General features: G+C 45.9%; 1 protein-coding gene across 3 annotated transcripts in view; it reads right to left on the bottom strand.

Moving 5' to 3' along the window:
• NUP93 (nucleoporin 93) overlaps positions 1-14,003 on the bottom strand; it is a 102,957-nt gene extending 88,954 nt beyond the window's left edge. The window contains exon 1 of one of the 3 annotated variants that reach the window (XM_059876612.1): positions 4,318-14,003. The gene's annotated coding sequence lies outside the window, so the exon portion shown is untranslated. The remainder of the gene's footprint in view (positions 1-4,317) is intronic. The other 2 variants (XM_005218523.5, NM_001098921.1) reach the window with 2 other exon arrangements.
• Between the last annotated feature and the right edge of the window lie 1,664 nt (positions 14,004-15,667).

The raw sequence follows: 15,667 nt of genomic DNA, 5'->3' as shown, positions 1-15,667 counted from the left end.
GGCTCCTGCCTGATGGAGAAATGTTTTTCCTTCAGAAACCTACAAGGCCAATGACATTCTATGAAGTGTCAGAAACATGGTCTCTCACCACAAAGAGGAAAGAAAAGAAACATGCTGCCTCTTCCCCCACATTTTTTTTACTCTAAGATAAAAATAATTTGTCAAACAGAGCCAAGGAGAAGAAAACACTTTTTTTCCTTCATAAGGAAAATTTTGGAACTCCTTGAATAAAACACTGAATGAAACAAAACTTTATGTTTAAAAAAAAGCAGAGAAAAGAAAATACATCCAATATCTCACATAACATTTCCATATCAGAGAAATTCAGACAAAGGAAATGCTCAACCTCTCAAATGACTTATCCATACAAAGACTTAAAGTGATGCATTTGAGGGTAAGTAATAAATGTAAAATAAAAGTCATGCTTTAGTTCAATATGGTCCAATAAATATGATTCATCAAAGTTAATGAAGAATTATTCTGACCACAGTAAAATAAAGGCTGAATCTCTGAACAACATCCTAAACTTCAGTCAATTCAGTTCAGTCACTCATTCGTGTCCAACTCTTTGTGACCCCGTGGACTGCAGCACGCCAAGCCTTCCTGTCTATCACCAACTCCCAGAGCTTACTCAAACTCATGTCCATCGAGTCGATGATGCCACCCAACCATCTCATCCTCTGTCATCCCCTTCTCCTCTTGCCTTAGATCCTTCCCAGCATCAGGGTCTTTTCCAATGAGTCAGTTCTTCGCATCAGGTGGCCAAAGTACTGGAGTTTCAGCTTTAGCATCAGTCCTTCCAATGAATACTCAGACTGATTTCTTTTAGGATTGACTGGTCTGATCTCCTTGCAGTTCAAGGGACTCTCAAGAGTCTTCTCCAACACGATAGTTCAAAGGCATCAATTCTTCGGTGCTCAGCTTTCTTTATGGTCCAATTCTCACATCCATACGTGACTACTGGAAAAACCATAGCTTTGACTAGACAGACGTTTGTCGGCAAAGTAATGTCTCTGCTTTTTAATATGCTGTCTAGGTTGGTCATAGCTTTTCTTCCAAGGAGCAAGCATGTTTTAATTTCACGGCTGCAGTCACCATCTGCAGTGATTTTGGAGCCCAAGAAAATAAAGTCCGCCACTGTTTCCCCATCTATTTGCCATGAAGTGATGGAACCAGATGCCATGATCTTAGTTTTCTGAATGCTGAGTTTTAAGCCAGCTTTTAAACTCTCCTCTTTCACTTCACGAAGATGCTCTTTAGTAGTTCTTCGCTTTCTGCCATCCTAAACTTAACATGCCCCAAACTGAGCTTTAACCTCTCGTCTATAAAACCTGCTCCCTGGCCTTCTCAGTGTGGAGACCCCATCAGTCACTTGGGTCAAAATCCTTAAGTTCAGTTCATTGCTCAGTCGTGTCTGACTCTTTGCGACCCCATGAATTGCAGCACGCCAGGCATCCCTGTCCACCACCAACTCCCAGAGTTTACCCAAACTCATGTCCATCAAGTCGGTGATGCCATCCAGCCATCTCACCCTCTGTCGTCCCCTTCTCCTCCTGCCCCCAATCCCTCCCAGCATTAGAGTCTTTTCCAATGAGTCAACTTTTTGCATGAGGTGGCCAAAGTATTGGAGTTTCAGCTTTAGCATCAGTCCTTCCAAAGAACACCCAGGACTGATCTCCTTTAGGTTGGATCTCCTTGCAGTTCAAGTGACTCTCAAGAGTCTTCTCTAAAAGTCCTTAAAGCTCTCCCCAACTCACATCCCACATGAGATAGGCCAACAAAGCCTTTCAATCTACCTTCAAAGTGCACCCAGGATCTACCTCTTCCCACCACCTTCCCCATCCAAGTCACCTGGACTTGGCTCCCTGGCTTAAGCCCTTGACTCCTGCACTCTCAACCTGACAACTAGTGGTCCTTTAAAGGTCTGATCACATCCATCCTCTGTTTAAAACTCTTGTGTTAACACAGAGTGAAGCTCAGTGAAGCAACCCACCTCTTTTCTCCTCTGAGACTCGTCTCCAGCCCCATCCCTCCTCCTTTTCTGCACCCCACTCATTCCGGGCCTCCGTGCTGCTCCCCTATGAGTCAAACACCATCCTGTCCTTTTTCTGTACCTTAGCTCTCTCAACTGTCACCGTGCCTTTGATGCCAACCTGGGCTTCCCTGGTGGCTCAGATGGTAAAGAATCACCTGCAGGGTGGGAGACCTTGGTTTGATCCCTTGGTTGGGAAGATCCCCTGGAGAAGGGAACAGCTATTCACTGCGGTATTTTTGCCTGGAGAATTCCATGGACAGAGGAGCCTGGCAGGCTACGGTGCATGGGGTCACAAAGAGTCAGACACAACTGAGAGACTTTCACTTCACTTCATTTCATAGGACAAAATATTTAAGAGTGCAGCCTGCTACCACCCTGAGCACTCCCCCATCTCCCTATGGTCTGTCATCCCAGCCACAATGTAAACCGCACAAGGACGGCGATTTTTGCCTGTTTTGTTCACTGAGGTTCACCCAGTCCCTAGAACAGTGCCTGGCACATAGTAGGTGCTCATCTGTTGAATGAATAGTAGGAGTTTTGTTCTTCCATTTATGGAGACTGTTTTTCTTGAAGACTTCCTATACATTCTTGCCAAATCCACTGGCAAGCACAGACCAGAGCAAAAACATTCTCTTCCAACTACCAACTGATACTTAACATTTCCGAGGCTGCACAGCATAAGGCAGTGACAGTATAAATGGCATGAATTCAGATCACACTTGGTCCAGACAAGTGCTTTCCCTCTAAATACCCAGACAAAAACCCAGTGGTATTTTAGAAGAAATAGCCCAGTTTTCAGGTGAACAAATTCCAAACTAAGCAAATAATACATAGAATTGTGCTATACAACTTCAAAGTAGAAAATAAGCTTGTTTCATGTCTGTCTGAAAGAAGACAGTAATGTATATAATACTATATTTGGGAAAAACTGGATTTGTCCTGCATTATAACTCAACCAATGGAAACTGATTTATCAAAAAATGCTATTAAAGTTTCCAAGTCTATACTTTTATGCAGTCATCATCCTGTTTCATTAAAATTTTTAAATGCATGGTTAATTTAACAAGTTTAAAGACAATTTTTAACCTTTGTGCAAAAATAAATATCAAATTAGCCACAAAATATAAGGGGTTAAATATCGGTATCATTTGATCCAAGATATTGAAAACTGATCAGGAAAATAACCTCACAAGCTTAGTCCAACAGAGAGAACTAAAATGGGATGGGGAAGAGGGAGTTGTCAGGGTGAAGTCCAAGCTCTGTGTTGGGGAAATCTGGTCAGGACACACGCAGAGACTGGATGTCAGCTGCATGGCGGGAAGCTGTGGAGGAGGGAGCCACTCCACGGGAAGAAGCCACTGAGAACCCACACATGTGGGCTGTGGCACAGCCAAGGCAGCAAAACCGGGGCTGGATGGGAGAAGACCAGCAAGGACAGCTCATGGCACTGGGGCCCCTCTCTGTCATAGGACTCCGTGCCTGACTGCGAGGGCCCCTGGAAACACTGAAAGGCCCTTCAGAGAGCACAGCAGGGTACGAGGGCTCTGAGCAACAACCTGCTCTCTGTGCCTCTGGGAAGAAGTCCTCCAACGACTTCCTCAAATACCCGGTGAAGTTTAAAATGAAGGGCAAACTTATCACTGCTGTCAGAAGGCAAGACTGGTTGCCCTTTGCGGGGCAGGGGTAGAGAGAAAGGAGGCTTCTGGGGGTTGGTAATTTTCTTACACTTGGTGCTGCTTAATAGTGTGTTCAATTTGAGCAAGACTCATCGTTTACGCACATTCTGATTGTGCATCACACTTGAGTAAAAAGTTCCCCTCCAAAACGAAAGGCAATGACCCACTGGTGAATGCTTCTTAAGTGGAAGTTCCCCAGTTCAGACCTCTTCACCACACCTAGAAGATGCTGAGAAAATTAACTAGAGGAAAAAATTAAAGCCTGCAGCTTTAGAGAGACAGCTCCTATTCAGAGCTAAAGCCAAGGACTGGGCAGATTTCCATTTCCTCAAATTAGTTAGCATTCACCTGTCCTTCAGTGTCCAAAAAAATGCCCCTTCTATGCACATAAACATTCTTAACAAAGAGAAAAAAAAAATCTCCAAATTGCATATAGGATGAAATAAACTTAAAAAAAAAAGGGTAAAGCAAAAATGCATCAAATAATTTTGGTCTACTTGCTATTAACATGTGTCTTAATTATGAAAAATATGGTCATTTCCACATAATATAACCATGTTAAATATTTAATCAAGTCAGAAAATAGTAGCGTAGTATAATACATACATTTGGTCTTCGTCCCCAAGTTCCCGGCACAAAGCTTCTATAACCCCTGGAATGTCCTGAAGTTCTGAGTCTTCTGTAACTCACAATGAACCCTTTTAAGCACACCTGAATTTATGCAAATGAGGTAACTTGGAGATGCTATTCTAGGCGGCCTCAGGATGGGGCCAGTCACCAGGAAGACCAGGTTGGAACTTTCGGCCCTACCCACCAACCTCTGGCAAGGGGAAGCAAGGGCTGCAGATTAAGCTCTATAGAAACTCCTGAACAATGAGATTTGCTGAGTTTCTGGGTTGGTGAATCACCTACATGCTGGGACAATGGTTCCAGGGGAACAGGAATGGTACCCAGGTTCCACAGAGACAAAAGCTCCTGGGCTAAAGACTCATCTGGACCCCATCTTATGTACCTCTGCACTTGGCCATTCATCCTTCATGACAAACTGGTGAGCGTTAAATAAATGTTTCTCTGATTTCTGTGAACTGCTCTAGTGAACCAGTTAAACCTAGAGGTGGGGGTGGCGGATACAAGAGCCTCTGATCTGTAGCCAGTTGGTCATAAGTACAGATAACAATCTAGGAAAGACTAAGGGTAGGTGGAGAAGGGGGTGATAGAGGATGAGAAGGTTGGACGGCATCACCAACTCAATGGACATGAGTCTGAGCAAACTCGGGGGAGACTGGGAAGTCTGGTGTGCTGTAGTGCATAGGATCGCTAAGAGTCGGACATGACTTAGTGACTAAACAACAACAACCCTTGCAGCTACTCAGCTCCACTTTAAAGCAGTTAACAGGTAAATAAGTATGGAGGTGCTCTAATAAAACTTTAATCACGGCCACTTGAATATGAATTTTATAAAATTTTCACATGTCATGAAATAGTCTTTAGATTTCTTCCCCCACAATGACTTAAAGACATAAAAAATAAAAACTCTTCTCAGTTTCTTTGGCCCATAGCTAGGAGTTTGCCAACCCCTAGTTTGCCGAGGATATTTGAGCTAGACCTGCTAAGTGCTTACTGGCCTGCTTCAGTGTCCTGCCAGACCTCCCCTCCCTAGGCCTCAGCAGGGACAATAGTTACAGAGACTGAGTGACACAACCGGCCTGCTGTCCCTTCCCTTCCCTCTTTAAGCTGTGTGTTTGGAGAGTACATCTGGGAGAAGAAATCTGTTTTGTAAATGACGAGTTGTGTCCAGTAAAAACACACAGAATGTGTTCTGACCGACCACATAGTGCTAGTGGGAACGCACTGCCCTGTTCAGGTATACGGCAACATACTGAACGACCCAAGTGAATTTTTCCTTTTCCTTATAACCCACAATCCAAACAGCCTAGCTATCCAAGAAACACCAAGGGCTGAGAAAGAGATGAAAGGATAAAGACAAGGCCATCCATTTTTATTTCAGCATTAAAGGACTCTCAATTCAGTGAGGTGCATGGGGAGAAGATGCCAGCTACTTTCCCTGCAGAATGTCAAAGTACTCAAACAATACTTTATTAGCACTCACCATGGAATTCTAATTTTACCATACACCCAAATATTATCTCTTTCAACTACAAAGATCCTGCAATCTAATATAAACGCACATTTAGCACTGCTGTACATTTTCTGGATGTTGTCAAAGGAGGATTTCATATACATGAGGGGAAATAACTGATGCTGCAGTTTATACCTTTTTTCTCTAAAATATACAATAACAATATTATTACTTCTTTCAATTATTTTTAAAAGTTTTGACAGTAATAAAAAAAATATTTTGAAAGGAACTGGTAAACAGGAGAAGACTGAACTTTGAGCCCACACACCTGGTTCAAATCTAGAAGGTTCACTTACTAGCTGAAGGGGGGGTTGACCTACCCTGGGATAGAATCCCAATCTCCCCCACAATTTCCTCGTCTCTAAAGGGGAGAGGACAATGCCTACCTATTTCAAAGAGCTGATGACACACAGGAAGTATTTTTATTAACTCTTGTGGTTTATGTCATTATAAAATGGTATTTTAGCTTCTTTCCAAAGTTGCCAATTTGGCAATATTTTGTCAATTGCAAACATCTCTGCTTCAAAAAAATCTAGTAAATATATGATACTAAATTATGACTTATTTAACCACAGCTTCTTATCATTCAGCAAGAACTTCTGGGAGACAGCCGCAATTTTTACATGTACAATTTTTAAATTCCCCACTATCAAATATGGTTTTAATTATAAATCCAAATTTCTACAATGAAAGTGTGACTCAAATGAAATTTAGCATTGAATTTGAAGTGGAAATCTTGCCCTTAAACCTTCTTATTAGACTGCAGTAGGATTAAAACACAAGAACAGTGTTCAATGTTCAACACCAAGATTAATGAGGAAAGCCTCACAGGAAGTGTCAAAAGTTGAAGACTGGCTCTGTCCTCTTCTTCCGAATACATAAACTATGGTTAAATGACAACAGCACTCCGCTTTATGCTCTGTCAGCTGTCAATTACAACAATAGCCAAAAGAAAATTACACCCGACACCTCTAGAAGACTAGGAAAAAAATGATTAAAAAACTGTTTTCAGATAATTTTTTATAGTCTTGTGAAACGAAGTAAAAGAGTTAGACCTAATCATTATTCAGAAGGTAGACACTGGAGAAAGAACTAAAATAAATTACCCCAGACAGAAGAGAAATTAAAGACCTGGTGATTCATTACAAGTATGGGCCTGGATGATTCAGTCAGGAGTGTGTAGTGTCAGCTTTCCTGATACATAAAATAACACTTGTATTATTTCATTTCAAGGAGCCAAGAGAAGCAGAAACCAAATACCCACACGGCCCACTTCCTGACACACTCTCACAGTGGAAGGCTTGGGGTAGAACGTAGACCCCATCCTGGCTTTGCCCCACATCAGCCCTCTGACCCTGGGATCTGCCCTTCCTCACCTCCGGATCCCAGCTTCACCACCAATGAGATGAAGGGGTTGGCCTGGGTGATCTCTAAGGTCTTGCCCACCATGAAGAATCTACAGATGTGAGATATTTTAATTGTCTCTAAACAGAGGATGAGATGGTTGGATGGCGTCCCTGACTTGATGGACATGAGTTTGAGCAAGCTCCAGGAGTTGGTGATGGACAGGGAAGCCTGGTGTGCTGCAGTCCATGGGGCTGCAAAGAGTTAGACATGCCTGAGCAACTGGACTGACTGAAACCCAATGAACGTGTTCTTGGAAGGAGCAGCCCCAACTCAGTGGTGATGAAAAGTATCTGTATGTAGAATCTTGGGAACATAAACCAGGGCAGATCACCAAGCCTACACCAAAAAGGCTTTGGCTCTCCTCTCTAAACTAAGGATTCTCAGCTGGGGGCGGCTTTGCCCCCTGAGGAGCTCTGGCACTATGGAGAGGCATTTCTGGTTGTCACAACTGAGAAAGAGACCACATGCTACTGACATCTAGATGGCCGAGGCCAGGGGTGCAACGCACAGCACAGCTTCCACAACAAAGAATTATTCAGCCTAAAATATCAACAGTGTCAAGGCTGAGAAACCTTGCAGGAAACTAAAGAAGGCTTCTTGTCCTGAGGGCTACTACACTAACATCAAAGGCACCCGGAACCTCTGGAAATATATGCATGCATCTTAAAAAATATACAAGAAAAGCACTACAGCTGTTACCAGATTCTAACAGAAGTCTGAGTCCCCTTCTCACTCCGCCCCAAATAATCTTAAAACACTGTATAATTCAGAATTATACCATTTGGGTTTTTCATGGTGGTATATTCATATGCCAGCATATCACACAGCACTGGAGAAGATCAAACCACAGCTACATGGAACAGGGATAAATGGAACTACAGCAGCCACATACCAAAAAGGACATATTTCATGATTCCATTTCCATGGATTTTAAGACAGAAAAAACTAATCTATGGTGCTAGAAATCAGAACACTGGTTGTGGGGGCGGGGTGCGGGTGCGCGGTTAAGGGGAACAGGGAATGACTGGGAGGAAGGACATCAGAACTCTCCTGTCAGCGCAGACTGAAACGCGTCCCTCCAAAAGTCACTGTGAAAGGCACTCAGTCGTGTCTGACTCTGAGACAACCACGGACCATGGAATTCTCCAGGCCAGAATACTGGAGGGGGCAGCCCTTCCCTTCTCCAGGGGATCTTCCCAGGAGATTGAATTCAGGTCTCCCGCATTGCAGGCGGATTCTTTACCAACTGAGCTATCAGGGAAGCCCATAAAAGTCATTATGCTGAAGTCCTAACGTGAAAATATATTGAGAAGTGGTCTCTGGGAGGTAATTAGGTTTAGAGGAGGTCATGAAGAGGGCATCCTCAGGATGGGACTGGTACACTACTAAGAAGAGACACCAGAAAGCTGCTTCCTCTATCTCCTACCCCCACTCCACACACACATTCACCCAGAAAGTACACGTGAGCACACTAGGGATGGTGGCCACCTATGAGCCAGGAAGAGAGAGGGCCCTCACCAGAACCCATCACGTGGCACCCCAGTCTCAGATTTCCAGCCTCCAGAGCTGTGGAAAAACAAACTTCTGTTGTTTACACCACTCAGGCCATGGTAATATGGCAGCCCAGGCGAAGACATCGGGGTACTGGAAATATTCTATATTTCAAAATGGGTGATGGTCACAAGATTGAATAACTATGTACAAGTTCATAAGCTATACTAAATATATATTAACTGTGTATATAATATATATATTGAAGCTTGTTCACAGATAGTATTTAGAAGACATAGCAAGAAACTAAGCATTACCTTGAGAAAGAGAGCAAAGCTAAGATTTGAGAGATTTCTACTTTTCATTTTATACCCTCTGTCAATCTGAATTCTTTTCCATAAGTGAATGTGACCCTTTCTAATTTTTACTAACTTGTTCATCTGAAAACTGCTCTGAACTCCCTGTCTCAGTGTTTGTCTCATCACTGCCCCGCACCCTCGATGGCAATGAATGTCAACTCCACACGCCCACCCTGCTTCTTGCACTCGCACTCCAACCCAGGAGTTTCGAGGCACTGCCTGTGCACGTCCACTCAATCCCATAACCGTCACACCCCGCACGTCTCCAAATGCAGTTATTCACCACCGCTGCCGCCACCAGCTGTCTTCCCAAAGCCCTCCACCTGTCCCCTGGCTGCTCTCTCAGGTTCTAACTCATCCTTCTCCTTGCATCTGTGCATGGATTGTTTATTTATAGGTATTCTCCACTCTCTAGACTCAGAAACCATAACAGATTTTGATACACTTTTGAGAGACAACAAGGAGGTATTACACATTATCCAAACTATTGCTACTCCCTAACAAAATCTCAGGAAACCAGCACTACAGATTTAGATGACATGACATCCCTCCAAATCCCTCATTACCTAAACAGATTAACCAGCAAGGGATACTGTATTTTTACAGCGTCTTCTGTTGCTTTTTCTTTTTCCAGCTTTACTGATATGTAACTGACCCACCATACTGTATCATTTTAAGCACACAATGTGATGATGTGATAGACACACATACTGTGAGATCATTACCACAAGAAGGCTAGTCTAACTGTTGCTTCCATCTTTGTCACCATCACTCTTGGCCAGACTTCCTGCCCTTTAAGCCCAGTTCTTGCTGGATGCCAGTTCCAGTCCCTCCCAATGCCTACCACTTGCTCACTGCGACCACATCCATCTTTCCACCATCACTTTCCCTCTGTTGCTCCTGCACAAAAGCCCTCAATACATCCCACTCATGGGATCCAGACAAGGCACTGTTTTTGCAGAAACCCTGTGTGCGAGCAACGTGATCCGCTCTGTCTCTGACCATCTTCACCCACTCCCTGCTCTGTGCTCGTGCCCCATTTTTCACAGCCAGGAACATCTACTCGCCTTCCACCACCCCCGGACCCAGCTAGGAACTGCACCCTCTAACTGGGCGACTTTGGGTAGTTAACCACTCCTTCTGCGCCTGGCCTATGAAGTGGAAACATAGTTGTACCTTCCTCACCTGCCACACAATAACCACTCAAACATCAGCCACCGTTACCACCAATTCAAGTCCTACCTGCCAAATGGTGTTCCCCCACACAGGTCCCACAGCAACCCCCCCTCAATTCCTCTCGATTCCATTTTTCTATTTGTCGTGCATGTTTCCATGTAGCCAATAGTCTGTTTCTGTGCTCCACGGGGTTTCTGTAGCCTCATTTCACTCTGGAGCTTTCACCGAGCTATTTTTCATCTACATCTAGTTGTTTATTTGTTTCTATGGGAGGACAGGCATTAGGACCTGTTAGTCCAACACCCTGCTAACTTCATTCTCCTCATTTGCCTTGTTATTGTCTATTTGTATCTAGATTCCTTCTTTCCCAAACAGCTTAAAATTTAAAGTATTCTGAAGCGTTACCAATTAAAAAAAAAAAAAAAGCCTTCGACTACAATTCCCACCAGTGGCCATTTGTCTTCCAGATGGCTACAGACCTCTCTGAATCCATTCACATACATGTGGGCATCCAAGAGAAACACACACACACACTCTTGAACAGGCGGTATCAGGAAATTCAATGTCGCCTTTCCCCAGGAACTCAATCCAAGGACCTCGGCGGTCTATCTGGGCCCAGGCAAGGAGCCTCATCTGTCAACACAAAGGTGACTTCCGTATCTCTATGTCTAGCCGAGCTCTCTCCCTGGGCCAATATTTCCAACTGTCCACCTCACATCTACACCTGGCTGACCAGTGGGTGCCTCAAGCTACACATCATCCCAAATGCTTCACTCCTCCCGCTTCCTAGCTGCCACTGCAACTGCCACCATCACCACCTCCTCCTCCTCCACTTCCAGTCTCTCTAACCTCATTCTTTTCTCCTGATCACCTTAACAATCTAAGCCTTCTCGTTCCTCTAACCCACCCTCCCCTCACCCAGAAAGGTTAATTCTTTCTGAAATGTTCCCCTGCCTTTGCACTTGACCCACTAAGGCCACCTTCCATCCACTACATGCAAAGAATGGGCACAGCCACCCTTACCATCCTCATCTCTTACTGTCTGCTCCCCACAGATACCCCAGCAGTTCGCTACTCTTTGGGGTGCCTCATGCTGTTCCCTCCCTTCATACCCCAGGACATGCAGGTGCACACTCTGCTAGAACACAAACCTACCCTGTCACACTCTTAGGTAGCTTGCAAAGTGAACCAGGAGAGTCCTAACTACCTCAAACCGCTCCCAAACGATTCTGAACCTTCAATTACTATTTTCCTGGACAGCTGGAAAAATGGTGATGATTTCTCCCTGAGTCTGTCTCCTCCACGTGGAGAATTCTGGTAGGATAAGGTCCACAGACTGATCAGCTCTGAATTTTCAGTTGCTAAGTTTGGCACAAAAAAGGTACCAAATCAATGTTTGCCGAATGAAAGTGGCCAGTTCCCTGAGGACCTGTACCTCAGGTACTCACCCCCGGATCTTAGCTCTGACCCCTCCCTCTCAGTGGCATGTCTTTCTTTCTCTCCACCTTATTTTCCCCTTCAGCCCGTCAGGAAGCAGGTGCAGACATTCAAGTTCACTATCTTGAATCTCCAATATTCCCACCTCAAGGTATTTGCACTGGCTGTTTTCCTCCAGGAATGCGCTTGCCCTAGATATTACCCTCTCAGATTTCAATCAGGTCTCTGTTCAGATATCCTTGTCCTCTTTTTAAAAGGGCCCTGCCACCACATGCTATCCCTGTAGGCTCACCACTGGTGCTGTGCCCCACAGAAACAGCAACTCAGTGAGTGCAGGCCTATCTCAGGCACCACTGGATCCCCAAATCTTTATTGGTGTCAGGAACATGGCCTTATTTCCTGTGTTGAGCACATACTGTGTAGCAGGTCTAGGTGCTGGAGATACAGCAAGGAACAAAAGAGATAAAAATTCCCCCTTCATGTTCCCAAGGGGAAAAATAAACAATACATTAGATAAACAAGAAAAATATAACAACAACAACAAAATTGATAAAGGAAGACAGGAAGTGGGAAAAGTCTCACTAGGTGACTTGCAAATAAAAATCTGAGAGAAATGAGGGAGCAAACCATGTGAATACTGAATTGCAAGCCCAAAGGTTCTGAGGCTGAAGAATGTCTGCCATGTGCAAAGAGTGGGGAGCAGAAACTAAAGTGCGAAAAGTAACAGTGGATCAGATTATAGCTCCCTGTAAGGACTTCATCATTTGTTTGTTTTTTCTTTTTGTTTTTTTGGTCATGCAGCACAGCCTGTGGGATCCTAGTTCCCAGACCAGGGATGGAACCTGGGCCTGAGACTCAAGTCCCAACCACTGGACCACCAGAAGATTCCCAAGAGTTTATCTTAAAATGAGATGGGGACCCATTGGAGGGCTTTATGATCTGCCTTGCAGGGATCCTTTTATCTGCTGTGCTGAAAACAGGGGTTAGGGCAGAAGCCAGGAGAACAGATGGGAGACTATTTCAATAATCCAGGAGAGAGGTGATGGTGACTGGGCCAAAGGCACTGGACGTGAAAAAGCAGTCAAGGATAACTCAAAGGTTGTTGATCAGTCTCTTATGTTCCTGAGAAGAGAAAAAAATAGCAAGAAGAGCAGTCTGGGAAGAGAGGTGGACGGGAGCTTGATAGCGCTGTCCTGACATGTTCAGTCTGAGTTCCGAACCGTAGGCAGCTGCATATAGGTGAAGGGAGAGGCCCAGGCTGGAGATATTCAGGTGGGATCTGTTAGCCTAATAAACAGGTATTTAGAATGATAGCCTTGAGTGACATCACCAGGAATGAAAAATAAAAATGTTCCAAACACAAATTCACAAAGAAGAATAACTGAAAAGATACGATGCCTAAGGACACCCTCTCACCCTTCAAACAGAACAAAAAGGTGACCCTTGCTGAAAGACATTTTGGTCAAAACAAAACCTCTTTCGCATACCCGGCAGAGGGACAAACCAGGACCAACTCTGTCAATGGGTCGTCCAAACTTTGAACAAAGACCCCTGCGGTCCGCCCCGTAATTTTTCAAAAATGAGACCCAGTAAATGTAGGTATTGCCTTTGTAAAAGATGGGGTGCTGTGGGCCCAGAGAAAGTGAGGGCCACGTCCAGGTTCTAATCACTAGCATCTCCCGGCACTGGAAGGAGCATTCTGCTGGATGCAGACGGAGGAGATAGGCCACGGCTCACAGGGTTGTCAATCTCCTGGGAGGGCACCGCCTCCCGACTGGGTCCATCCATCCCTGAGGGGCGAGCGAGCTGGCAGGGCGCGGTCAGGAAGGTAATCAGGCAGATGGGTGCGGGGAGGGGCATCGACACAGACAAGGGTGGACTCGCAGGGCAGGGTTGGACGTGGGGGCGTGGCGAGCCCGCAGAGCGCTGGAGTGGGACATGAGGGCCGCCAGGAGGCCGCGGCCTCGTGTTCGGAAGGAGGGCAGATAGAAGACACCGCAGGCGCACCCCGACGCTATAATCAGGGGCGGTTCGACAGGGCGCTGTGTAGCCGGGGTGAGGCATGCCGGCTGACAGGCGAACGGGAAGCGTGGGCAGCACGGTTCTGAACATGTGGACCGGGCTCCGCCCAGCCTCGAGGACCTGGATTCAAGGATACGCCGCGTGTCAGAAGGACGGGGCCACAAACACCCTTACCTGGCGCAGCAGCAGCCGTATCCCCCTCGCAGGTCCCGGCTGGAGAACGCGGCCGCCGCTCCTCGCGCCGCTCGTCCGCGCTTCCTGATTGGCCGAGGCCGGCCCTCCCAGAAGCCCCCGCGCGGCGCGCCTCCAAATGAACTTTATGGAGACCCGTGGAAGAGGACACGGACACGGGGCGGGGCCTTCGACTGAGCTGTCACTCCCCACACTCCCTCGGCCACTCCCCTCACCCTTCCCACGTGGTTAGAGTCAACTCGGGCGCAAGAAAGCGGTCGCACAATGACCTGCGCGGATTTCTTACCCTTTATTGAGCACCATCCAAGTGCCAAGCACTATTCTAGGCACTGGGGGCACAGTAGTGACCACGACAGGCAAGGTCCCTGCTCTAATGGAGTTCTCAAGGTGGTGGGGAAAATGAAAGTGAGTCGCTCAGTCGTGTCTGACTCTTTGCGACCCCATGGACTGTAGAGTCCATGGAATTCTCCAGGCCAGAATATTGGAGGTAGCCTTTCTCTTCTCCAGGGGATCTTTCCCAACCCAGGGATCGAACCCGGGTCTCCCGCATTGCAGGCGCATTCTTTACCAGTTGAGCCACTAGGGAAGCCCGTGGTGGGGGAAATAAAATTTAATAAATGACTGCCAGTTTGTAAGGAAGGCAATGGCGAAACAAGCAGGGTAACAGGAGAGAGAATGCCTGTGTGGTCAGAGAGGGCCTCTCGGAGAAGGTGATCACTGAGCTGAAACTTAAATGAAGAGAAAGGGTCAGCCTTGCATAGCCTTGGCTGCAGAACATTCCGAGTAGAGGGAACAAATCTGAAGGTTCCACGGGGAAACACCTGGTGTTTGAAGAATAGAAAGAAGAGGGGTATGCCTGGTAGAAGATGATAGAGCACAGGTCGGGTAAGACTCACAGCTGGGGGGGCCAGACTTTGCAGATCCTTCAGGCTGCAGCGAGAAAGTGTAAGTTATTCCTCATGCAAGTGGAAGCCACTGGAGGGTTTCATGCTGAGTTCTGACATGAGCTGGTTTACTTTTGTAGACAATCCCTCTAGTCCTTTTTGGGGGAGAATGGACAATAGGCAGCAGGGAGGAGCTGTGAGGCTACTTCTGTGTTTAAGACATAAAGCAGAGGACTTCCCTGGTCCTCAGGTGGTTATAAATCCACCTGCCAAAGCAGGGGACACGAGTTTGATCCCTGCTTCAGGAAGATTCCACATGCCCCAGGGCAACTAAGCACCACAACTACCGAGCCCAAGCAGCACAGCTACAGAGTAGCCGCCTCTTGCTGCAACTAGAGAAAGCCTGCCCATGGCAATGAAGACTCAGTGCAGCCAAAAATAAATAAATAAATAAAATGAAAAAAAGAAAGACAAGAGAGTGGAACTACGATTGTTGCAGTGCCCAGTCATGCAACACAATTAGTCCTTATTATCTGATGAGGAAGTGGGTACAGAAAGAGTGTATTTCAATGTAACATGTAAGGATGCTAAGGGAGTTTAACCCAGTCTGGTGGGTTGAAAGGAGCCTTCCCCTGGGGGTGGGTGGAGTGACACCTTAACTGAGCTGTAAAGATGAACAGGGCTCAGACTGGCAAAGAAAGAAGGGAGCTTTTTCCTCGCCAAGGGAATAGAATAAGCAAAGGTGGAGAGGAAAGAAATAGTGTCTGCCCACCCTCTCCATATATTACCTCTCAATTCTGAGAAAGGGAGCATCTACCCAGGCTCCTTTAAGACCTGTTCTCTTCTAA

This window comes from Bos taurus, chromosome 18 (assembly GCF_002263795.3).
Source record: "Bos taurus isolate L1 Dominette 01449 registration number 42190680 breed Hereford chromosome 18, ARS-UCD2.0, whole genome shotgun sequence".
Lineage (NCBI taxonomy): Eukaryota > Metazoa > Chordata > Mammalia > Artiodactyla > Bovidae > Bos > Bos taurus.
This window is presented reverse-complemented; position numbering and strand designations above follow the sequence as displayed.